Below are 27,786 nucleotides of genomic sequence, written 5' to 3' on the forward strand. Positions count from 1 at the left end.
CCTGTGGTTGGTCACAGTCCTTCCTGCCTGCCCTGGCCTGTGCCAGTCTGTAGTTGTGTGCAGCCAGCCCCTGCTACTACATAGGCACCTGCAACGGCCCCCACTGCCAAGTGTGTTCACACCACTGGCTCCAGCCACCACTGCTGCCTGCCCTGGTCTCTAGCAGGTGGACCTGAGGTACCACTGAGGATCCGAGCAGCCCTGGCAACCACTGATACCCTCCCTCCCCATCTTGGTACTTACCAAGGACCACACAGTTGTTGATGCTATGAACCGCAGCAGCCTGAGTGGAAGGGACATCATGCTCCCCGGCCCCCACCCAGAGCCACTACCTGCCTCCCACTAAGGGCCTGTACCACTAGACTCAGGGTCCCAGTAAGCTCCAGTGCGTCCCCAGCCTCGAGTGAGAGCCTTTGCTTACTGCAGTTAATCCGTAAAGTCTGGAAGAAATGACTGCCTCCCCAGTTGCACAAACACCTTTTCAAGGCTAAAGGAATCATGAAGAATTTACTATATTCCTTTACCAAAGGAATATAATAAATCTCCAGTAACTGGTCCCAAGGAAATGGAGATCCAGGAATTTCTTGACAAAGAATTCTCAATAATTGCTCAGAGAGCTGCAGGAGAACACAGAGAAACTTCTTAACAGTAATAGGAAAAACATATGAGATAAAAATGAGAAGCTCAACAAAGATACAGAAAACATTAAAAAGAACCAAAGATGAATTTTTTTTGGAGTCAGAGAATACAACTGGACTAAAAAATTCAATAGAAATTTTTAATAGCAGATTTGTCCAAACAGAAGAGAAGAGTACAAGCTAGAAGACAGAGCAACTGAAATTAGTCAGAGAAGCAAAAAGAATGAAGAGGGATGAAGAAAGGCCGTGGGACTCGTGGGATGACATCAAGAGAAGGCCATGTGTGTGCACTGGGGTCCCCGAAGGACAGAAAGGGGAAAGGGGACAGAAAGCTTATTTAAGGACCGAAAACTTCTCAAACCTGGGGATGTATTTGGAAGTCTAACTTCATAAAACTAATTGGTACCAAAAAATTTCAATCCAAGGTGAACTTTTCCAAGATCCACTAAAATGAAGCTTTCTAAAAGAAATTTAGAAAGATGGTAATGATAACCCTGTATGCGAGACAGCAAAAGAAACACAGGTATATAGAACAGTCTTTTGGACTCTGTAGGAGGTGGGGGGATGATTTGAGAGAATGGCATTGAAACATGTACAATATCATATGTGAAACGAATCACCAGTCCAGGTCCGATGCAGGATACAAGATGCTTGGGGCTGGTGCACTGGGATGACCCAGAGGGAAGGTACGGGGAGGGAGGTAGGGGGGGATGGGGAACATGTGTACACCCGTGGCAGATTCATGTTAGTGTATGGCAAAACCAATACAATATTGTAAAGTAAAAAAAAAAAAAAAATACATATATATATATGTGTATATATATATATATACATATATATAAAATACAGTTCAAACCAAACAAACAAAAAATAAGTAAAACAAAGAATTTTAAAAGTGGCAAGAGAAAAAGGAGATTCTCAAACCACTAAAGTGGGTTTGTACAGATCAGTACAGATCTTGTGGTCCAGCAAAGAACAGGATGATAAATTCAAAGTGATGAAGGAAAGAAAAATGCCAACCGAGAATACTTCATCCAACAATGAAAATGCTGTCTTTCAGAAATAAAGGTGAAATAAAGACTTTTCCTAACAAAAGTAGCCTGAGGAGTTTACCACCAGTAAGCCTGCCTTATAAGAAATGCTGGAAAGAATTCTTTAAGCTGAAATGAAAGGATGCTAATTAGTAACATGAAAACATATGAAAATATACAACACACTAGTAAAGTTAATCATACGGTCAGATTCAGACTTGCTAACAAATAGTGCTGAAATAGGGTTGTCTGTTAACTACTTAACTGTAGTATAAAGGTTAAAGACAAAAACAGCTATACTACAATAATTTGTTAATGGATTCACAATTTCAATAAAATACGTAAATTGTGACATCGGAAACATAAAAAAGGAGTACAAGGGTAGTTTTTGTGTGCAAAGTTACATTATCAGTGTAAATAGTGCGTTATGTTTAGTGTTTTATGCAAGCCTCACAGTAACCACAAAGCAAACACCGACAATAGATTCACAAATAATACAGAATGGGAACAAAAGGATAGCATTATGGAAAATAGGAAAAGCAATAGTAATCAAAATAATATGGTCCTGGCATAAAAACAAACAGACCAATGGAACACACTTGAGAGTTCAGACATAACCCTAACATGCAGTCAGTGAATGTTTGACAGTGGAACCTAGCATACTTAATGAGGAAAGGATAGTTCTTTCCATAAATAGTGCTGAGAAAATTTCAACAAGGAAATTTGACACCTACTTTACACCACTCACAAAAATTAACTCAAAATGGATTAAAGACTTAAACATAAGAACTGAACATGGAAAATTTCAAGATGAAAACATGGAGCTAAATCTCCTTAATATCAGTCTTGGCAGCAACTTTTTTCAATACTGCACCAAAAGTACAGGCACCAAAAGTAAAAATTAATCACCAGAACTATATCAAACTAAAAAGCCTCTCACAGCAGGAAAAAAAAGAAAATACATAAAATAAAAAGGCAACCTATGGAAGGAGAGAAATGTTTTCAAATTGAAATCATTTATCTGATGAGGAGTTAATATTCAAAATATATAAAGAATTAATACAGTTCAGTAGCAAAAAAATAATCAATCTGATTGAAAAATGGTCAGAGGCACTGACTAGACATTTGTCTAAAGAAGACATACAAATAGACAATAGGTATGTGAAAATGTGATGGATATCACTAAATGTCAGGAAAGTGATGCGAGTCAAAACAACAAGATATCCCCTCCTACCTGTCATAATGGCTGTTATCAACAAGGCAAAAGATAGCAAGTGTTAGCAAAACTGGAGAAAAGGGAACCTGTGCATTCAGGGCACTGTTTGTGGGATGCAGGGTGGTGCAGCCCCTATAGAAGAGTGTCGAGGCTTCTCAGAGTATTAAAACTATATCCACCACATGATCCCGCAAGTCCACTTCCAGGTATAGTCAAAGCCATTGGAATCAGGACCTTGATGAGATATATGTACTTTTTATAGGTACATGTATATCTATCTCTATCAGTCTATCATGGAATTACTATCCAGCCATGAAAAAGGAAGGAAATTCTGTCATTTATAACGACACAGATGGACTTTGAAGAAATTTATGTTAAGTGAAATAAGTCAAACAGAGAAAGACATATTCTGTATTATATCTGTTATACAGAAATCTAAAATAATAACTGAAGTCATAGAGAGAGGGAGTAGAGTTGTGGTCACCAAGGGCTGGGTGTTGGGGGAAGTGGGGACATATTGATTAAAGGGCACACAATTCCAGTTATAAACTGAATGAGTTCTGGAAATCTAATGTATAACATGATTATATTTATTAATACATTATTATATACTTAAAAATGCTAAAAGAGTAGATCTTAGTGTTATTACTACACACACACACTGTAATTACATGACATGATAGATGTGTCATGTCACACCTAATCATGTTACATAGCTAATGCTATGGTGGTAATCATTTTCCTATATATAAATGTATCATATCAACACGTTGTGAGCCTTAGCCTTACACAATGTTACATGTCAATGATATCTCTATAATGCTTGAAAAAAAAAAGAAATGATCTTTGCCTATAAGGCTTACCTGGTGGCTCAAACAGTAACATGTCAGCCTGCAAGGTGGAAGACCTGGGTTCAATCCCTGGGTTGGGAAGATCGCCTGGAAAAGGAAATGGCAACCCACTCTAGTACTCTTGTCTGGAAAATCCCATGGACGGAGGACCCTGGTAGGCTACAGTCCATGGGGTCACAAGGAGTCGGACATGACTAAGCGACTTCACTTTCACCTATAAGTACATTATGATTTAGTTGTGTATAGAATAAAGCTAGCATATATTCAGTTCAGTTCAGTTCAGTCACTCAGTCATGTCTGAATCTTTGCGACCCCATGGACTGCAGCATGCTAGGCCTCCCTGTCCATCACCAATTCCCAGAGTTTACTGAATCTCATGTCCATTGAGTTGGTGATACCATCCAACTATCTCATCCTCTGTTGTCCCCTTCTCCTCCTGCCCCCAATCCCTCTCAGCATCAGGGTCTTTTCAAATGAGTCAGCTCTTTGCCTCAGGTGGCCAAAGTATTGGAGTTTCAGTTTCAGCATCAGTCCTTCCAATGAATATTCAGGACTGATTTCCTTTAGAATGGACTGGTTGGATCTTCTTGCAGTCCATGGGACTCTCAAGAGTCTTCTCCAACACTACAGGTCAAAAGCATCAATTCTTTGACGCTCAGCTTTCTTTATAGTCCAACTCTCACATCCATATATGACCACAGGAAAAACCATAGCTTTGACTAGATGGACCTTTGTTGGCAAAGTAATGTCTCTGCTTTTGAATATGCTATCTAGGTTGGTCATAACTTTCCTTCCAAGGAGTAAGCATCTTTTAATTTAATGGCTGCAGTCACCATCTGCAGTGATTTTGGAGCCCAGAAAAATAAAGTCTAACACTATTTCCACTGTTTCTCCATCTATTTGCCATGAAGTGATGGGACCAGATGCCATGATCTTTGTTTTCTGAATGTTGAGCTTTAAGCCAACTTTTTCACTCTCCCCTTTCACTTTCATCAAGAGGCTCTTTAGTTCTTCTTCACTTTCTGCCATAAGGGTGGTGTCATCTACATATCTGAGGTTATTGATATTTCTCCAAGCAATCTTGATTCCAGCTGGTGCTTCCTCCAGCCCAGCATTTCTCATGATGTACTCTGCATATAAGTTAAATAAGCATGGTGACAATATACAGCCTTGACATACTCCTTTTCCTATTTGGAATCAGTCTATTGTTCAATATATACTATGTGATAAATTGTAAGTGGTATATATAAAGATATGCATTTAGTCGACTATGTATTGGAGAAGGATAGAGGTGGAGAAGAAAAAAAATTAATTGTAAAATAAAAATTGTTCAGGGTCAGGAATTTGACAAATGTTAAGCTAAATAACATCAGTCAGGTGGGCTTACGGAGTATCTCGGGGAAGGTCCCAGTATGAAGGATGGAATGTGTGTGTATCTGGTTCCCTAAAGAGGCTGATTCACATGATACTAGTCTTCACAGCTTTCTGGAAGCAGTACCAGTCAACATTTAGTCACTTTTCTTAGGTTGTATTAGGAACTAATCTACTTAATGTACAGTGTAACTCAAGTTATAAAATTTTAAACAGGATACAAATTTTATCCTTTTTTTTTACTTTCATGGATACTCATAAAAATATTCCTTGTACTGTTAATGAAATTTCTAACTCCACTGAAATATGCAAAATGCCACATTGCCTTCTATGCAAATTTAGTTTTTATACTCATAAGAAGAGCATGTACAGTCCACATTTAAGCAACAGTAATGTGTTACTAAAGCTAAGAAAATGAAATGAATTATACATAGATCTTACCCATCTCTCTTAGCTGATTGTATTACATTTAGGCGCCATGACATATGTTCAGCATATGCAACACTTTTTAAACCCTGACCTATTGTTACAGTTAGCACTTGCTATATAACAAACTACCTTGAGATGTAGTGACTTAAAACAACAGTGCATTATTGTTGCTCACTGTTTTGTGATTGGCTGTGCTCATGTAGGCTCTTGTCTGAGGTCATTCATATGGTTGCAGTCAGATAGCAGATGTGTCCCAGCTGAAGGCTCATTAGGCTGGATGTCCATGATAGCTTTCCACTCCCAAGTCTTGTGCCTCATCTGGAAGGCCCAGGACAGTTAGGGGTTGACTGGACATTTCTATCTATCCATAGAGCCTCTCCATTTGACTAGCTTCTTAGGATTCCCTTACAGCACAAAGGTCTCAGTATAGACTCCTTATGTGGTGACTGGTTTTCCCTTGAATACATATTTCAAGAAACCAAGGCAGAAACTCCATTCCTAAATGATTCAGTTTCAAAATTATGTATATTGTATATATTGTATATTATTATATATTAACGTAATATACAATATTAATGCATATATGTGGAATCTAGAAAAATAGGATAGATGATCTTATTTAAAAAACAGAAATAGAGACAAAGACAAAGACAAAGGGAACAAACTGGGAGGTGGGGATTGACACATATACATTATTGATGCTGTGTATAAAACAGATGACTAATGAGAACTTACTGTGCAGCACAGGGCACTATACTAGGGCTCTGTAGAGTTGTAATAGGTTCTCTGTGGTGACTTAAATGGGAAGGAAACCCCCCCAAAATGGACTATATATATATATATATATATATATATATAGCTGATTCACTTTGCTGTGCAGCAGAAACTGACACAGCAGTGTAAAGCAACTATACTCCAATAAACAAAATGAAGATGAAAAAATGAAAAACAAAAAACTCAAAAATGACCAAAAATCACTGTATACAGAAGGTGATTACTGGGAAGCTGTAGATCACTGGAGAATCCATCTTTGAAGACAAATGACCACATTGCTAATGTATATGTTATGGAAGTATGATGATATCCAGCTTGGATAGATGCTTTGTTGTACCCAGATATTTAGTCAGCAAGTATTACAAATCTCCTTTCAGAAACGTCCCTAGAATAATCATTGAAAATCTGCTCCAGAGTTTATAGCAGTTTAATAGATGATTTCGTTAATGATTATTAACTGTCTGCAATGTGCCAGAGGCTGTGCTGGACGCTGATGACTCCTAGATAGGTGGGGTAGACTCATGAGGACATTGGGGCTCAGAAAGCATGAAGGGAAGTAGGATTGTCTTCTCCTAAAGCAGCAGAGTCAGGCACTCATACAAGTGCAGGGGCCCTGGGAGGTAGGAAAGAAGACAGACAGGAGCAAAACAATATATTAGACTGATTTTATAAATAAGATTTAAAGTGTCTGCTATAATGTGCTCTGAAGATTGACCTTGGATATTTGAGAGATGTGTCTGTAATGTATAATAAAAAAAATCCTTTATAGTGTCTCTTAAAATACACCTCAACCAAAAACACATTGAGTGAGTATCATGCTGCATAGCAATGGTTCTTAAGTTTTAGAGAAACTCAGCATCAACTGGAGGGGTGGTGAAAACCTGATGCTCATCCCATCCACAGAGTTTCTGCTTCAGAAGGTCTTTCCATCTAGTTCTCAGGCCATATGGATGATGCTTTTAAGTGGATCACACTTAAAAGAGAATCACTGCTGGGTGGTTATCCACATATAGAACAGTGGTTAAAAGCATAGATGTCGAGTCATAGAAAAGACACAGCGATGCATCTTAAACATGTTACCTAATCTTTCTGGCTTGATTTACCAGGTTTTATAAGGAAGATACTTAATTGTAGCTACCTCTTTGGGTTGTTGTGCAGAAGAAATGGTATATAGAAAGAGTTCAATAAATGTTAATCACCCTAATAATTATAATTATAGAAGAGATATGTCCTATTCTCATATATCTTACCCGAGACGTTGTGTGACTGTGCAGTGGTGCACCTGTTTGCTCTGCAATCATCTTCCAGACTATATAACTGATAACTGTGGGCTTTGTGCCTTTCCTGCCTCCTTTGGAAAAGAAGAAATAACAGAACTTTCTGATTATCTGTTTTCTTCCTTATACAGTACATAAAATATAACAACTAAAATTTTAAAAATAATCTACAGACTTAAACATAAATCTTGCTGTTTTCAAGTTAAACTCCTCCTGGGATTGGTATTAAAGGGGAATTAGGTTTGCATTAGTTGAGCTTTGCAGGATGCCCAGATAATGCCTCCGCAATCAAAATGTAATTATAAAATAGGAATGTTTCAAATGCAAATATTTTTTCTTTTCAGTGTGAACTATAACAGTCAAGCATGTGGTTGCATTAAGGTGAAGATAACAGATTAAGTTCAAGATTTTATCAAGCTGTGTGGTCACACAGAGAGCAATAGTCAACAACAGCAATCCAATAATAAATAAAATTTATTTCCTTGACTATCAATAAATGTCATAACTCTTGCTTCTCCGGTGAAATGGTCTCCCTTTTGAGGCTGCTGGGGGTGCATAGGATGGAAATGTCTTCCTGCCTTGTTTTTTCTTGTGTAATTACTTTATCCATGGGCTCCCACTCCATTCGTTTCTGTGCCTCAGTTTACTTATCCAAACTGGAATTACATTTTTCAATGTATTATTTGTAGAACACTAGTCAGATGCTCAGTACAAAAAGTTGTCAAAAAACTTCTAGAAGCATGTTAAGCTCTATCTTCTTCAAGAGTCAAGACCCATTTTTGCATTAGAAAAACTTTGAGAATTCCTATTCTAAAAAAGAAAATCCATTTTTCAGCTATAATAGACCATGGATATTTCATAGCAGCTGAATATCTGAAAGATATAATTCTTTGGTTTCCCCTACAGTTTCCCCCACAGCCAGTCTCTCCCATCAGGAAGCTTCCATAAGCCTCTTATCCTTCTCTATCAGAGGGGCAGACAGAATGAAAACCACAATCATAGAAAACTAACCAAACTGATCACATGGACCACAGCCTTGTCTAAACTCAGTGAAACTATGAGCCATGCCGTGTAGGGCCACCCAAGATAGACAGGTCATGGTGGAGAGTTCACACAAAACATGGTCCACTGGAGAAGGGAATGGCAAAACACTTCAGTATTCTTGCCATTAGGACCCCCATGAGCAGTATGATAAGGCAAAAAGATATGACACTGAAAGATGAACTGCCCAGGTCAGTAGGCACCCAATATAATACTGGAGATCAGTGGAGAAATAACTCCAGAAAAAATGAAGAGACAGAGCCAAAGCAAAAACAATGCCTAGTTGTGGATGTGACTGGTGATGGAAGTAAGGTACGATGCCATAAAGAGCAATATTGCATAGGAACCTGGAATATTAGGTCCATTAATCAAGATAAATTGGAAGTGGTCAACAGGAGATGGCAAGAGTAAACATAGACATTTTAGGAATCACTGAAGTAAAATGGACTGGAATGGGTGAATTTAATTCAGATGACCATTATATCTACTACTGTGGGCAAGAATTCCTTAGAAGAAATGGAGTAGCCCTCACAGTCAACAAAAGAATACAAAATACAGTACTTGGGTGCAATCTCAAAAATGACAGAATGATCTCTTTGTTTCCAAGGCAAACCATTCAGTATCACAGTAATACAAGTCTGTGCCCCAAGTACTAATGCTGAAGAAGATGAAGTTGAACAGTTCTATGAAGCCCTACCAGAGAAGGCAATGGCACCCCACCCAGTACTCTTGCCTGGAAAATCCCGTGGATGGAGGAGCCTAGTGGGCTACAGTCCATGGGGTCGCTAAGAGTTGGACACAACTGAGCGACTTCACTTTCACGTTTCACTTTCATGCATTGGAGAAGGAAATGACAACCCACTCCAGTGTTCTTGCCTGGAGAATCCCAGGGACGGGGGAGCCTGGTGGGCTGCTGTCTATGGGGTCGCACAGAGTCAGACATGACTGAAGCGACTTAGCAGCAGCAGCAGCATGAAGCCCTACAAGAACTTCTAGAACTAATATCAAAAAAAGATATCCTTTTCATCATAAGGGACTGGAATGCAAAAGTAGGAAGTCAAGTAATACCTGGAGTAACAGGCAAGTTTGGCCTTGGGGTACAAAATGAAGCAGGGCAAAGGCTAACCGAATTTTGCCAAAAGAATGCACTGGTCATAGCCAACACCCTCTTCCAACAACACAAGAGATGAGTCTACACCTGGACATCACCTAATGGTCAATACCAAAATCAGATTAATAGTATTCTTTGAAGCTGAAGATGGAGAAGCTCTATACAGTCAGCAAAAACAAGACCGGGAACTGACTGTTGCTCATATCACGAATTCCTTATTGCCAAATTCAGACTTAAACTGAAGAAAGTAGGGAAGACCACTAGACCATTCAGGTATGGCCTAAATCAAATCCCTTACAATTATACAGTGGAAGTGACAAATAGATTCAAGGGATTTGATCTGATAGAGTGCCTGTAGAACTGTGGAGGGGTTTCATGACATTGTACAGGAAACAGTTATCAAGACCATCCCTAAGAAAAAGGAATTAAAAAAGGCAAAATGGTTGTCTGAGGAGGCCTTACAAATAGCTGAGAAAAGAAGAGAAGCAAAAGGCAAAAAAGAAAAGGAAAGATATACCCATTTGAATGCAAAGTTCAAAAGAACAGAAAGGAGAGATAAGAAAGCCTTCCTCAGTGATCAATGCAAAGAAAAAGAGGGAAAAAATAGAATGGGAAAGACTAGAAATCTCTTCAAGAAAATTAGAGATTAGGGAACGTTTCATGCAAAAATGGACACAATAAAGGCCAGAAATAATATGGACCTAACAGAAGCTGAAACTCCAATATTTTGGCAACCTGATGTGAAGAGCTGACTCATTTGAAAAGCCCGTGATGGCTGGGAAAGATTGAGGGCAGGAGGAGAAGGGGATGACAGAGGATGAGATGGTTGGATGACATCACTGAGATGGACATGGGTTTGGGTAGCTCTGGGAGTTGGTGATGGACAGGGAGGCCTGGCGTGCTGCGGTTCATGGGGTCACAAAGAGTCAGACAAGAATGAGCAACTGAACTGAACTGACTGAACAGAAGCAGAAGATATTATGAAGAGGTGGCAAGAATACACAGAAAAACTATACAGAAAAGATCTTCATGACCCAGTTAACCATGATGGTGTGATCACTCACTTAGAGCCAGACATCCTGGAATGTGAAGTCAAGTGGGCCTTATGAAGTATCACTATGAACAAAGCTAGTGGAGGTGATGGAATTCCAGTTGAGCTATTTCAAGTCTTAAAAGATGATGCTATTAAAGTGCTGCACACTATATGCCAGCAAATTTGGAAAACTCAACAGTAGCCACAGGACTGGAAAAGGTCAGTTGTCATTCTGATTCCAAATAAAGGCAATAGCAAAGAATGTTCAAACTACTGCACAATTGCACTCATCTCACATGCTAGCAAAGTAATGCTTAAAATTCTCCAAGCCAGGCTTCAACAGTGCATGAACTGTGAACTTCCAGATGGTCAAGCTGGATTTAGAAAAGGCAGAGGAATCAGAGATCGAATTGCCAACATCCATTAGATCATGGAAAAAGCAAGAGAGTTCCAGAAAAGACATCTACTTCTGCTTTATTGACTATGCCAAAGCCTTTGACTGTGTGGATCACAACAAACTGTGGAAAATTCTTAAAGAGATGGGGATACCAGGCCACCTAACCTGCCTCTTGAGAAATCTGTATGCAGGTCAAGAAGCAACAGTTAGAACTGAACATGGAACTATGGACTTGTTCCAAATTGGGAAAGGAGTATGTCAAGGCTGTTATTGTCACCATGTTTATTTAGCTTATATGCAGAGTACATCATGCGAAATGCTGGGCTGGATGAAGCACAAGCTGGAGAAAGACTGTCAGGAGAAACATCAGTAACCTCAGATGTGCAGATGACACCACCCTTATGGCAGAAAGCGAAGAGGAACAAAAGAGTCTCTTGATGAAAATGAAAGAGGAGAGTGAAAAAGCTGGCTTAAAACTCAGCATTCAAAAATGATACAGTCCCATTGTTTCATTGCAAATAGATGGGGAAACAGTGATAGACTTTCTTTTCTTGGGCTCCAAAATCACTGCAGATGGTGACTGCAGCAAATGAAATTAAAAGATCCTTGCTTCTTTCAAGAAAAGCTCTGACCAACCTAGACAACATATTAAAAAGCAGAGATATTACTTTGCCAACAAAGGTCCATCTAGTCAAAGCTATGGTTTTTCTAGTAGTCAAGTATGGATGTGAGAGTTGGACTATAAAGAAAGCTGAGCACTGAAGAATTGATGCTTTTGAACTGTGGTGTTGGAGGAGACTCTTAAGAGTCCCTTGGACTGCAAGGAGATCAAACCAGTCAGTCCTGAAGGAAATCAGTCCTAAATATTCATTGGAGGACTGATGTTGAAGCTGAAACTCCAATACTTCGGCCACCTGATTCGAAGAACTGACTCCTTGGAAAAGACCCTGATGCTGGGAAAGATTGAAGGAAGGAGGAGAAGGGGCTAATAGAGGATGAGATGGTTGGATGGCATCACCAACTCAATGGACATGAGTTTGAGCAAACTCCAGGAGTTGGTGATGGACAGGGAAGCTTGGTGTGCTGCAGTGCATAGGGTCACAAATAATTGTACATGACTGAGCAGCTGACTGATAATTCTTTGGGGTATCCTACGCCAAGCTATAATTGTCTCACACTTCAGTTCAATTCAGTTCAGTTCAGTTGCTCAGTCGTGTTTGACTCTTTGAGACCCCATGAATCGCAGCATGCCAGGCCTCCCTGTCCATCACCAACTCACACTTAGTGGATAGTAAATTCATAAACTGTCAATCAGTGATACTTTATGTAGCAAAACTATTCTTTGGAAATACATGGAAAAAAGACATTCATAGATATACAATAACCGAGAGATGTCTATAGGTACCTGTCCTATAAGAATGCCCTTCATGTTGAAAGGAAATGACACTCAATGTGAAATCAAATACACAAGAAAGAATGAAGAGTAGAGAAATTTAAATTTTCAGTAAGTAAAAATTACTCTCACCATGTATTTTTGTTTTCTCTTGATTTCTTAGAAATACCCATCAGATTGTTTAAAGCAATGATTATAAGGTTATTATGGCATTCAGTTGTAGATGCAGTAACATGATGATAATAGCACAAAGAGGGGAACGGAGGTGTGTTTTAGAAGAATTAGGTCAGTAAAATCTGAAGTGGATAGTGATATATTGAGATGAGAAGGTGGGGTAAGTGGGGAGATGTTGGCCAGAGGATGCAAATTTGCAGTTATGTAGGGTGAATAAGTCTAGAGATCTGACATGTAGCAATGTCCAGTAGAGTACAGGAAGTCCCCTACATATGAACCTTCAAGTTGAGAACGTTCAAAGATTCCGAAGGGCGTTCGTGTGTCCGGTCACATATATCAGTTCACGTCTGGTGTACATCGTCACATGTGTGAATGCTCTACAGGTGGTTGTGCTTTTGTGTGCTTTACTGTACCTACTGTACCGAGGACAGTAGTCCCCACCTCTCCCCCGCCCCTCACTCCTCCAGTCGGTAACACACTTTGCCTGTTCACTTTATGTCAGCCCCTGTTTGCCCGCTGTTGTGTTCTATGACTGTACTTTTCTAGGTACTGTACTGTAAGATTAAAAATGTTTTCTTTATTTTTTGTTTGTTTTTAATGTATTATTTGTGTGAAAAGTATTATCAACCTATTACAGTACAGTACTGCATAGCCAGTTGTGTTAGCTGAGTACATAGGCTAACTTTGTTGGACTTATGAATGAATTGGACTTAAAAACACACTCTCGAAATGGAACCCTTTGGTATGTCATTATGACTTATGGTATAATATTACATTGCATCCTGGAAATTTGCTAAGAGAGTAGATCTCAGGTGCCCTCAGGATACACACAAAAGTTGTAACTGTACAGAGATGGATATATTACTTAGCTTGACTATAGTAATCATTGTCTTGTATATATAGATATAAATATATATGTACATACATCATACTGTATACCTTAAACATATACAATTTTTATTTTTAAAGATGCATGTTGTGATGTCTAGTGTAAGCCACTTTGAAACTTAAATTTAAAAATTTAGAATAAAATTTCAACAGTAATTAAATGGTTTATGAAAAAAATATTGGTTTAACACAAAAAGCGGTGGTAAAGGGAAAAAAATACATGAAACATACAGAAAACAAGTTGCAAAATGACAGCCATAAATCCAACAATGTCAATAATTGTATTAAGTATGAATGCACTAAAGACTTCAATTAAACATATAAATGATCAGTCTACATAAGAAAAGACTGGATTTAATGATACTTACTATATGCCTGTGGAGAAGGCAATGGCACCCCACTCCAGTACTTTTGCCTAGAAAATCCCATGGACGGAGGAGCCTGGTGGGCTGCAGTCCACGGGGTCGCTAGAGTCGGACACAACTGAGCGACTTCACTTTCACTTTTCACCTTCATGCATTGGAGAAGGAAATGGCAACCTACTCCAATGTTCTTGCCTGGAGAATCCCAGGGATGGGGAAGCCTGGTGGGCTGCTGTCTATGGGGTCGCACAGAGTCGGACACGACTGAAGCGACTTAGCAGCAGCAGCAGCAGCAACTATATGCCTGAATCTACGACAACATTGTAAACCAACTATACTTCAATAAAAAAAGATTTAATGATGATTTTCTGTACAGTAGACATAGTTTAGATTCAGAGGTATAGACAGGTTGGAATTTTAAGAAAGGAACAAAATGTACCATACAAACAGTAACTGGAAGAGACCTGAAGTGCCTATATTTAATAAATAATAGAAACATTTAATTTAAAAATCTAAAAGTAAATAAATAAATGAAAATCTATATTTAAAAAATACTAGAAAGTATTTTTGCAAATATATTATTGAAAATCTAGATATGCTTTTAAAATGTGCAAGGGGACACAGTAAATTTTTAAAATTTATATATGAGGCTGTGGAAGTAAAACTGTTTGAAGCCTGCTCTTCTACACAAATTTTGGCATGGTACTGAAAATAAATTAATTTTCATGGAGTTCTGACTTAACCAAAATCATATACTTTTTGCAAAGTCAATATTAAAAGCTGTATTCTCTTTTTCAGTCCTGAATTTCTTGCCTATTTTGAAGAACAACCATAGGAGAATCATTAAGTTCATAGATTCTGGAGCATCATTTATAAAAGCCATTAAAAAGAATACATTTGAATCAGTTCTAATGAGGTGGATGAAACTGGAGCCTATTATACAGAGTGAAGTAAGCCAGAAGGAAAAACACCAATACAGTATACTAACTCATATATATGGAATTTAGAAAGATGGTAACAATAACCCTGTATTCGAGACAGCAAAAGAGACACTGATGTATAGAACAGTCTTTTGGACTCTGTGGGAGAGGGAGAGGGTGGGATGATTTGGGAGAATGACATTAAAACATGTATAATATCATATATGAAACGAGTCACCAGTCCAGGTTTGATGCACAATACTGGATGCTTGGGGCTGGTGCACTGGGATGACCCAGAGGGATGGTATGGGGAGGGAGGAAGGAGGAAGGTTCAGGATGGGGAACACATGTATACCTGTGGTGGATTCATTTTGATATATGGCAAAACCAATACAATATTGTAAAGTTAAAAAATAAAATAAAAAAAATAGAAAAGCCTAATTCAAAAAAAAAAAAAAATTCAAATTCCAACAACAAAAAATTCTAATTCCAACTCTTGTCTACTGGATGACCCTGTAGAATATTCTCAACTTCTCTGTGCCTCAATGACTTTATCTGTAAAGTGGGGATAATAAGGGTATACATCTCATAGGAATTTTGTGAGTTAATACATGCAGAAGATTTAGAACAATACCTGCTACAAGGAAAGTACTCTACAAATGTGAGTTATTTTTATTCAGGGTTTTGGCATGTTCCAGTAAACGTGCTGGAGATAAATCATTATCACAGCTGCCAGCACATTTCCACAACGCTGGCACAGATTTTAGAGCTCCTGACTCAGACGTTGAGTCTACATCTGGACCTCAAGCCATTTTAGCAGTCAGCATTAGAGAGATTGAGTTGCAAAGAGATAGCGGTGAAGGGAAAACCTTGCTAACAAGATAATATGTGCTGAACTCAGCAGGTTTGTGTGTTACTGCTGATGAAGGAGAGACAGTGCAAAATGTGAGACATGGGACCCTCCGAAGAAAGTTGGTTATCATGTGTATAATTTATTGCTTGCTGGAAGACTAGAAGCAGAACACTGGGTCAGCAGGATGGCCAAGAGGCAGCTCACTGACCTTAGACACTCATAAAGAACAACTTTATTTTCCAGCCCTCTGCTCCTCACTTCCCTTCGTGAGCTCTGTGTGCCTGGTTCCCCCTCCCTGAGACACAAGCAATGTTCTCTTACCCTGTGCCTTTGTTCACAGGGGTCACTTTTCTGGAATATATCCCTCCCTCTTGGTCCTTTTCCTTTCTCAACTTTGCCACCTGCTTCATTCAACTGAGAACTTATTATGGCCTGAAAACTGAGATGAGCACTGAGGACACAAATTCATACAATTTTAGAATCAAGCATGAGTGAGGGCCCTTATCACACTTTATTATGGTTGTGCACAGTCAGTGTTGGCACAGGTGTTCTGTGAGTGCAGACAGGGTATCTCACCTAGCCTGGGGATGACCAGCAGCCACCGCTTGAATGGTTTAGTGAATGGTAGTCAACTGTATAGATATAGAGAAGAAACAAAAGGCAAGAAACACAGGGATAGGACAGAGGGGAGAGTGTGCTTGCTCCGTAAGGCACACGGTGGGGAAGTGATGAAGAGTGAAGCCGGGAACATAGACGATGCTCAGACCAATAAAGAGCTTGGAATGATGAATGCCTTGCCGAGGACTTGGACTTCATTGTGGCCATCATGGGGAGAGGCCTTCGGGTAGAATTGTGCTTTAGACAGGTTTGCATTTTTCAGAAAGAGAGCACCGATGGAAGTATGAAGACTGGATGGATTTTAAAAAGTGTGGACAAGAATGGAGTCACCCATCTATTTAGGGGACTATTGAAAAAGATCAATAAGGAGAAGATGAGGACCTACACTAAGTCACCGATGGTGAGAAAGAGCAAAAGGATCGATCTGAAAGACTCTTGGAGAGAAATCAGTCAGTGTTCCTTCAGATCTAATTGGATATGTGAAGTGAGGTAGAACAGAGATACAGGGTGACACTCAGATTTGTGACTTTGGTACCCGTGCAGATGGTGGTACCACTTTCCTGAGAAGGTATATAGGAAGTGAGGTAAGGGGGTCAGACTGTATTTGAACATATCCCCTTTAGATTCAGTTATTTATGTGTTTAAAAATATTTGCAGAGAAGCTGCTTCCTGGGTGCCAAAGGCACTAGACATATAGCAGTGAACAAAACAAACATTAATTCCTGCCCTTATACCCAGAAGGTAACTGTGAACAGCCCAGGAGGTGATTGAATTGGTGAAAGATTTGGTCTAGAAATGTCGATCCAAAGGAAAGCAGCTTATAGCTAAGAATTGTAACTATCACTTAAGTTTCTGTACTTTAAAAGAATCTTAGTGCATAAAGAAAAAGATGGTTTAGCAGAAGAATTTACACAAATGTGGGTCAGAAATATAATCATCAAAAAGACTGATGCCAAAGTACATTGCGTAAGTGGATATAAAGTATTTGAATTCAGGAGGTGATAATGTACCTCTGTACCTAAAGAAGACTCTGTACCACACTCTAAATGGGATGTAGGACATTTACAGAAGAGTGACGGTGAGGGGGAAACAATCGCAAAAATGTCTAATGAGGAATGGTTGCATCACATGGAGATGGTTAGCCTGGAGAAAGTGATCACAATTGTCTTCATAGAGTTAATGCTGTTAGAACTCCAAGGGGGATAACTAGTATCAGTGGGAGGACATTATAGGGAGAAAATCAATCGTAAGATTTGAAAACTGGCAACTCCCAGAATCTTCAGGGTGAGTCAGCAAGCCAGAGAACCAGAAAAACTGATGGTCTAGTTCCAGTCTGGAGGCCGGCGGGCTCAAAACCCAGGGGGAGCTGATCTTTCGATTTAAGCAAAGGCAAGAAAAATGCTGATGTCCTAGTCTGAAGGCCATCAGACAGAAAAGATATTTCTCTTGCTTACAGGAGGATTTCCCATTTTTGTTCTATTCAGGACTTCAGCTAATTGGATGTTGTCCACCCATATTAGAAAGACCATCTGCTTTACTCAGTTTCCCCGTTTAAGCCTAAGAGAAATAACCTAGAATAGTGATAGAACAAATAACTGGGCACACCGTGACCCAATCAGGATAGCACATAAAATTAACCATTACAAGTGAGAATTGTTTCTACGTGGGGATTGGCCAACCTCCATCTCAGAGTAGACACCTGGTCAGGATTTTTAGTCCCACTAAACAAGTGGACTTTTGGATGTTTATTCAAAGCTTAGTTCAAACAAGCTTAACATTCTTAAAAAAAAAAAAAAAAATCGCTCCACGCTTATCAGTCCCTGTGTTCTCAAAGCGCGAAGCCCAGACAACTAACTATACATTGGTCAAGGTCAGCAGTGGCTCGCTGCCTTTCACAATCACTGTCTAACCCACTTCCCAAGCCAAGAACATCAGCAGAAGCCAAGTCCTCCTCTCATCAGTTCAGAATTCTGTTTGCCGTTTTTGCCTTCCCTATTGTTTCTCCTCAAGGACCAGACTCAAACTTAAGAGAAAGGAGAATGAGAGCACTTCAAATGTATTTTTAATTAGAGGACTTTTATCTGTCCCAACGCGCTGTAAAACTCCAGGCTCTGACCGTGCCCTAGTTCCCATTTAATCTTCATTTCTCCATTTCTCGTCAGCTGTGTGTGCAGATGCTAAAATCGTGTTTGTTTATCACGGGGCCGGGAAGATTTATGGTTGGGTGCCTGTTGGGCTGCCTTCCCCGCTCTCTTGGCATGGCTCCTGAGCTTCACAGCACGGGGGACTCTTAAACATGCTTAATGGGGGAGTTGGTCGCACATGTTCCCTGTAGTTGTCATCTGGTGATTTTTCAGCTTATGCTTTGGTTGAAGTTAAGGTAATTACAAAGTTATTATTTGTCATTTCCATTGTCTTTGGGGTCAGAAAGACATCTGCTGAAAGTTAGCATCATCTGTCATTTACGGCAGCCTGTGGTCAGCACCTGAGTGAACGTAAAAAATGAGGGAAGGAAATTGGTGCAGCCTCTATGGAGAACAGAGAGGAGGTTCCTTAAAAAAATGTTATACGATGATCCTACAGTTTCACTTCTGGGCATATATCTGGAGAAGATTCTAACTTGAAAAGATACATCTCAGGGTTCATGGCAGCACTATTTACAATAGCCAAGACATGGAAGCAACCTAAGTGTCCACTGACAGATGAATGGGTAAAGAAGATGTGGTACATGTATACAGTGGAATATTACTCAGAACAAAAGTTAATGAAATGATGCCATTTACAGCAACATAGACGGACCCAAAGATTATCATACTCAGTGAAATAAGTCAAAGAATGACAAATGCCACGTGATATCACTTATATGTGGCATCTTAAAAAAATACAAATGAGCTTATTTACAAAATGGAAATGGATTTACAGACACAGAAAACAAACTTATGGTTTACCAAAGTAGATAGCTAGAGGTGAGAGAGGTTCCCCCCCAGCCCCAGTGGCTAGTGCTAATAAGAGTGTGGCAATCCCATAAAAAATGAGAGGAGCTGGGTGTCTATGCAGGATAGCTCTGTGTGTGTGTGTGTGCAGATGCATGTGCACAAGTATGCACACATACAAAAAAACCCGACCTCACTGTGAAGTTTCATGAAGCCTGTACCTCCTTGCCGCATTCACAGTGATGGACTGGAAGGGAACATGGGATGCTGTTGTTCAGAGTAGTCCCAGGGTTTTCAAAATGCTAAAGTGGAGAAAAGTAATGGAGTCAGATGAACTATTCAGAATCCTTTCTGCTGTGCTATTTTATTCCCTAACATGCTGCACATAATTTTCTTTGCAAAATCAAAATGAGATGCTGTATTACCTACCCAGTGAAGAAAAATGTGGTGTATACGATCAGTGCTGGCATTTTGAGCCCACTGATACTTTAATGTTTATAAATCTGAAGTCTTAGGTTGATTTTTCAGTTCAGAGTTAGAAAACTTCTTTAGGAAAGTGTCGGGTAGGAGTATTTTAGACATTTGGGGTCATGTAATCTCTATCTCCTAGACTCATCACTGGAGTTAGGTCTGACTCTTTGCAACTCAATGGACTGTAGCCCACCAGTGTTCTCTGTCCATGGGATTCTCCAAGCAAGAATACTGGAATGGGTTACCACTTCCTCCTTCAGGGGATCTTCCTGACCCAGGGATTGAACCCGAGTCTCTTCTGTCTCCTATATTGGCAGGCGGGTTCTTTACCACTAGTGCCACCTGGGAAGCCCTTGATAAGTTTAGGGCATCTTATTCTCTTCTTATATAGGGTTTCCCAGGTGATGTAGTTGTAAAGTTGCCAATGCAGGAGACACAAGAGACATAGGTTTGATCCCTGTGCCAGGAAGATGCCCTGGAGGAGGAAAAGGCAACCTGCTCCAGTATTGCTACCTGGAAAATTCCATGGAAAATGGAGCATGGCAGGCTCCAGTCCATAGAGTCCCAAAGAGTATGCGAGACACACACACACACACACACACACACACACACACACTCTCTCTCCTTTTCTCTCGCGCGCGCGCTCTCTCTCCCCTTTTATGCAGTTGTTCTACCAAAGAAGTTCTTAAAAAGAATAGGAAAACAGAACCAATTTGAACTTTCATAAGGAAATTAAACTAAAATCAAAGATGCTTACTTGGATGTTTAAAAGTATGGGGAAGAATTAAGAAAAGTGTTAAAGTTTGCCAAAATTCAAGAATAAATTAAGTAAGGCCCACTTTTAGTATATGGGGTTTTTTTTTTTTCCCTCGCTGAGAAATTAATTCTGAGAAACTTTCTCTTCCTCTAAGGGTAGAAAGCAGGGAGTTTGAGAGACTTTTGATAAGATGCAGTGTTCATTACTTGAACACCAGCCTACATGTACATCAAATCCAACCAGGTTTTTCAGGTGTATGGTTGAAGGTTTATGCAGACTTGCTGAAAGAGTTCCTTTCGTGTGCTAATATATATCTGCTACTTTCCAAACACAGCTACTCATTATAAAGGTTGCAGAGAGACTAAAAACGGTTGTGAAAGTAATAGCAATCTTTGTACATTTGAAATAGGGGATAAATTGCTTCAGATAGGGTATACATTGATGCAATTTACATGAATCAGGAAAAAAGATGAAATGTGTCTATTTTGGCATCTAAAAAGCTCTGTGAAGATATTGCCTTTAATATCGATTAACTTTAGTACTAACTTAAAATGACAAAAATGTAATGACTTACTGTTATAAGTCTTAGCTATATCTGTTTTCTTTCAGATAGTGTTCCAGTAAATTATATACATAGATATGAGTTAATATACATGAGTTATATACCTACAAGTGTTAATATAAATGTAAGTAAAAATGTGGTTATTCTAACTGCTGAGAGACTTTTGCTGCATTCCGCATTTGATACAAGCAATTGATTGATTGCTGCAAGACCAATAGTTGGTATACACATCATACATTTGTGTTAATTGCAACGACATAAAAATATCAATTTAAAATAAAATTAAAAATAATAAAATGTAGAAAGTCCTGACATTTTAGAATATGAACAATGTACACAAATTTCAAAAGTGTGTTAAATACTTTTTCATGTATTAAATTAGAATAATTAATAAATTACTTTTAAAGTTGTATATTTAAATTATAGTCTGAAACAGTGGCAGATTGTATTTTCTTGGGCTCCAAAATCACTGTGGATGGTGACTGAAGCCATGAAATTAAAAGACGCCTGCTGCTTGGAAGAAAAGCTATGACAAACCTAAACAGTTTTATTTTTATTTTTTAATATAAATTTATTTATTTTAATTGGAAGCTAATTACTTCACAATATTGTATTGGTTTTGCCATACATTGCCATGAATCCGCCACAGGTGTACGTGTGTTCCCCATCCTGAACCCCCCTCCTACCTCCCTCCCCATACCATCCCTCTGGGTCATCCCAGTGCACCAGTCCCAAGCATCCTGTATCATGCATCGAACCTGGACTGGCAATTCGTTTCACATATGATATTATACATGTTTCAATGCCATTCTCCCAAATCATCCCACCCTTGCCCTCTCCCACAGAGTCCAAAAGACTGTTCTATACATTTGTGTCTCTTTTGCTGTCTCGCATACAGGGTTATCATTACCATCTTTCTAAGTTCCATATATATGCATTAGAATACTGTATTGGTGTTTTTCTTTCTGGCTTACTTCACTCTGTATAATAGGCTCCAGTTTAATCTACCTCATTAGAACTGATTCAAAACAGATTTTTAAAAAGCAGAGATATCACTTTGTTGACAAAGGTCCATCTAGTCAAAGCTATGATTTTTCCAGTAGTCATGTATGGATGTGGGAGTTGGACTATAAAGAAAGCTGAGCGCTGAAGAATTGATGCTTTTGAACTGTGGTGTTGGAGAAGGCTGTAGAGAGTCCCTTGGACTGCAAGGAGATCCTACCAGTCCATCCTAAAGGAAATCAGTCCTGAATATTCATTGGAAGGACTGATGCTGAAGCTGAAACTCCAATATTTTGGCCACCTGATGTGAAGAGCCAACCCATTGAAAAAGACCCTGATGCTGGGAAAGGTTCAGTACAGAAGGAGAAGGGGGCAGCAGAGGATGAGATGGTTTAGATGGCATCACCAACTCAATGGACATGAGTTTGAGCAAACTCTGGGAGATGGTGAAGGACAGGGAACCCTGGCATGCTGCAGTCCATGGGGTCGCAAGGAGTCAGACATGACTTAGCTACTGAACAACAGAAACTTCATTTTAGGAGAACAATAATACTCGAGTGGTTTAGGCCTTCTGCGCTATTGAGAATGATCAAGATGATCAACAAGTGTAAACATTCAAGAAAATGGTACCTCAGAGCTATTCTCACTACTTCTTCCCTTATGAGCTAAACAGGGAGGAAGTCTTCATGGGGTTATGGGCAAAGTTGTTAATTTACAGAATTAAGGTTTGTTAGTTGTTAGTAAATGACGGACTTGCTGGTTACAAGTTGTTACTTACTAACAACTTGTTAATAACTAAGGACTTGCTAGTTACAAGTTGTTAGTAACTAAGTTAGTTACAAGTTGTTAATTTACAAATATTTAATGATTATTAAAAAGCTTTCCTAACACAGAAGTTGCATTGTTGACCCATTTTGGTGTAAATACTTTATTTGAAACAATTATCAGTGAAAACTCCTAAAGCCCATTAGTTTATGGATTGACTTAATTTGCTGAATAATGATTACTTTCTTAATGCCTGTTGTGTATACTGTATTGTACTAGGAGCTGTTAGAGGTCAGCAGTAAAATTTATGTTAGGATACCATTTTATCAATAGGATCTGGGCCCTATTGATCTTTGCATCTCCCATAATGGTGGAACAGTCTTAGTGAATAACTAGCAGCAGTTATCAGCATTACCATTTATTGAATGCATGGAGTCTACTGGGAACACATCATGTATAGGTAAAAAAAAAAAAAAAAATATGCCCAAGGCACAATATTAAAATGATCTACAGACTTTGAAAATATAAATTGGGCTATATGATATATAGCGTATAAGAAGATAACAGGAGATGTGTGCCATGTTCATGCTCTGGTACCAAAGAACATGGTCAAAGTTTTTGATAATGCTTAATGTACTAAACTGTGTACCTCACAAAGACCACAGGAAAAAATATGCTACATATTTCCCCCAAAGAAAACAATACACACTACTCTTTAAAAATTTTATAACGGATTTCAAATGTCCAGCCTAAAGGGCCATTTTTGCCCTTCATAGATCTGTGCACAAGTATACACACTCCGGATTTGCATGGCTTTAAGGGCATGTGTCTGAAAGGGGTGTGACAAACTAGTGGGGATCTTGAAGTGATAAGCCGTGTGCACAAATATATCACACTGGATTTTCTGAGCATAAAAGATGCAACTGATGCTCTCTATGTACTCTAAACCTTACTCTTCCTGGGGAAATGACCCTTCATTTATCCCTTTGTCATTATTAAGATAACTATTTCCCTTGCTTTCATTTTCTTTTTCAGGGAAGGCTTCAAAAGCCCACATAAATAAAGATGTGTGTAACTGCAGGACACTTGGAATGTCTAGACCACAGGAAGCCAGGTCGTATTCTTTCATTTATATCCTCATGAAGGCTGCACATCCTGAAATACGAGAGGACAGGCAGAGTTGTGTCAGTGGCAAGATTAGTGACTCAGGTATGAAGATACTGGTGTTCCAGTGTTCATTTTGCAGCTAGTCACCTTTGGACATTGAGACAATCCCTTAAATTCTCTGGGCTTCAGTTATGTAATTGAGAAAATTAAATTTTTGCTAGTCTCATATCATGGTTTCTAATACCAATCTCCAATGAAAGGAGCCAGTGTTACTTAGAAAAACTTCGATATCAGGCCTGAGGTAGGAAATAGTGCCCGAAAGTCAGAAAGACCTAAAAAGGTGATATGCCACCGAAGTCAACTGGAAGCACTCCCAGTGACCAAAATTAGAGCGATTAGAGCCACAAAATATGTAATATGGTACAGGACTATCACTCAAAGCATAACCCAAAGGTTATACTGTCCATAAATTGGTATGATATAAATGAATAATTGAATAAATAAATTGGGAATAAAAGACAAATCATGCATATAGAAGAATTCTAAATGATTTGTATGAATTCTCCACCCTCGAGGAGGTGGGACCTAACTCCTCACCCTTTAAATGCAGGATGCACTTTGTAACTTGCTTCCAAAGATTGCACTATGAAAAGCAGAACATAAACGTATCTTTCGAGTGGAGAAGCCTTCCAGACACTACTAGTTATGATCAAGGTTAAGATTATCCTGGATGAGTCATGTTGGTACCAACATCAAGTCATGTTGGTACCCTTGATACGATGTGATGTGAGGGCACTTTACCTCGCTGTCTTCCAAAACCTCTTGAGAGAAACCCGAATTGAGAGACATACTATGAAACACCTTAGCCGGTATTCCCTGAAACTGTCAGGGTCATGAAAAAGGAGAAACTGTCATAATCAAGAAGAGCATGAGGCAACATAAATAAAGATAATGTGATATATTAGGTGGGATCTTGGAACAGAAGGAGGAGGTTAGAGAAACATTAATGCAATTAAAAAAAAAGGAAGTTAGTGAAGAAATGGTATTGGTTCATTATTTGTGAAAATGGACTATAGTAAGATGTTAATAATAGGGTAAGGGTAAGTGCAGGGTATAGGGGAACTCTGTAGACTATTATTGAATATTTTCTGTAAATACAACAGTATCTGAAATAAAACACTTATTTACATGGAAAAATGACATGGTTGGATTTGGTGCTATGTAATAGGTTTTTGTTGTTGTTCTATGACTATAAAACCTGGGGGTTGAAAGTATTATTTCTTTTGTGAGTGTGGGCCAGAAGAAACTTGCTTGTAGTAGCTTAGTTTATTATAGAGGATACTGAGCCCTCCTTCTGTCCCTTTCCACCCACACCTGCTTTCCTAGCTCCCAACACAGAATTCTCGATACATGTTGATAACATGGAAAAAGAAGATCGTGACTTTCTTTTCCCTGATAAACAAGTAGAAAAAAATCCTCATTCAGGAATGAAAACCAGTCTCTTTTTATTTTTTTTAAGTAGTCTTTTAATTCATAAGAAATCCAAAAACAAACAAGTGCAAATTTTAAAAATGAATATGCATATACTCAAGGAGATCCAACCAGTCCATGCTAAAGGAAATCAGTCCTGAATGTTCATTGGAAGGACTGATGTTGAAGCTGAAACTCCGATATTTTGGCCACCTGATGTGAAGAGCTGACTCATTTGAAAAGACCCTGATGCTGGGAAAGATTGAAGGCAGGAGGAGAAGGGGATGACAGAGGATGAAACTGTTGGATGACATCACCAACTTAATGGACATGAGTTTGGGTAAACTCCGGGAGTTGGTGATGGACAGGGAGGCCTGCCGTGCTGCAGTTCATGGGGTTGCAAAGAGTCGGACACGACTGAGCGACTGAACTGAACTGAACTAATACACCCAAATATATGTCTATCTTTGCATGACAATAGGTGCTTATCAATACTCTATAATTCTTACTAATTTGCAGTGTCAAAAATTGAGCAAATTTATTCATTGTTGTTGCCCATACCTTGGCACTTAAGTAGCTCAGCCCAGAAAACTGTCCTTTGTACGCTGTAAATTTTCTGCAAGTCCTGGTGCCAGGGTTATTTACTTTAAGGGTTAAATGAGGCTATGTCTGTGGTCTCAGGAAGGAATCAGCCTGCTTCCTTAAAGGCAAGAATTCAAGAAGGGCAAAGGGCTTTTTAGATACCTTCAAGAAAACTTGGATAACAAATTAGAAATGATATACTATGAATCTCCCTTTATATTCCCAAATGATTATGGGGATTTTAGAGGCAATATATTTATAATTTTTTTCATATTTTTTCCTTTTTTTTTTTTTTTTGACCATATCACATAGCTGTGGTATCTTAGTTCCCATACCAGGGATTGAACCTGACCCTTGCAGTGAAAGTACTGAGTCCTAACAACTGGACCACTAGGAAATTCCCTAGAAGTATAACTTTGACCTTGGAAATATGTCAGCATTTTTGACTCTATGGTGGCTTTGCTTCATGACATTCCATTGCGTTGTCTTTCTCCGCCATCTTTATCCACATGGGTCTCTACTCTCTCTAGTCAAGACATTATTAGTCAAACCCCCTCTTCTCTCCTTAAGTGTTGTGTGGATGAGTGAGGAACCATCAGGAGCCTTGCGAGAGATATGATCTTTTTAAATGCGAGGATAAGCTGAGCACTGAAGAACTGATGTTTTGAACTGTGGTGTTGGAGACGATTCTGGAGAGTCCCTTGGGCAGAAAAGAGCTCAAACCAGTCCATCCTAAAGGAAATCAGTCCTGAATGTTCATTGGAAGAACTGATGCTGAAGCTGAAACTCCAATACTTTGGCCACCTGATGCAAGGAACTAACTCAGTGGAAAAGACCCTGATGCTGGGAAAGATTGAAGGCAGGATGAGAAGGGGACGACAGAGGATGAGATGGTTGGATGGCATCACTGACTTGGAAGGACATGAGTTTGAGTAAGCTCCAGGAGTTGGTGATGAACAGGGAAGCCTGGCATGCTGCAGTCCATGGGGTCACAAAGAGTCAGACATGACTGAGCGACTGACTGAACTGAACTGATGTTGTTAAAGTCATCACCACCTGGTTGGCAAAAGGCAAAATCTCAGAGCAGCAACCATATTTGGCAGACCTGTCAGAGAAATTGAAATATTATGTCCAGTGAAGCAGGCGCTTGATTTAACTATGAAATGAGAGCAAGAAAAGGAGGAAAAAGGGAAGCATTTTCCAACTGATTTTGAAAGCAATACTATATTGTGTTGGAAAGATAAAAACGATGTTTAAGCTACATATTCTATTATTTGATTACTCTTTCTATCCTGAGATTTCCTGTAATCAAATTTTTTGTTTGTTTTGAGTTAATACTTTTCTTTGACAAATTTGTTAAATCATACTAAACTGATGCAGAATTGCTGGGAAATGGAATAATTCTAGCTCTAATTTACTTCATATTACCTTATGTTTTGTATTTGCTTTAAAACATTTATATATATGTTTATTAAATGGTACCAAAAGCTCCAAACTATTTAAAAGAATAAACTTTTCTAAGAAGTATAAAATGCTTTTGAAACTTCTATTACTAATCTTAATTTCAGTTTGTTGCTGTGAATTATTTAAACTTCAAAGATTTTCACTTTGCCCCTCTAATCCAAATTGTTGTATGTTCTAACACATAATAAAATTGGATCAATTTGAAAATACCCTAAAAGTCAACCCTTTAAATTCTTCAAACTCACCTTGTCCCAAAGTATTTGTGTGTTTTTTTTTTTAATTTTATCTTATTTTTA

At 38.9% G+C, this 27,786-nt stretch overlaps 1 long non-coding RNA gene across 2 annotated transcripts in view; it reads left to right on the forward strand.

The window, feature by feature from the left end:
• LOC139180112 (uncharacterized) overlaps positions 1 to 26,018 on the forward strand; it is a 78,487-nt gene extending 52,469 nt beyond the window's left edge. The window contains exon 3 of one of the 2 annotated variants that reach the window (XR_011564428.1): positions 23,903 to 26,018. This is a non-coding gene — a long non-coding RNA (uncharacterized lncRNA). Of the gene's footprint in view, positions 1 to 7,931; positions 8,858 to 23,902 lie in introns of those variants that run through there. The other variant, XR_011564427.1, reaches the window with a different exon arrangement.
• The last annotated feature ends 1,768 nt before the right edge of the window (positions 26,019 to 27,786 follow it).

This window comes from Bos indicus, chromosome 27 (assembly GCF_029378745.1).
Source record: "Bos indicus isolate NIAB-ARS_2022 breed Sahiwal x Tharparkar chromosome 27, NIAB-ARS_B.indTharparkar_mat_pri_1.0, whole genome shotgun sequence".
NCBI lineage: Eukaryota > Metazoa > Chordata > Mammalia > Artiodactyla > Bovidae > Bos > Bos indicus.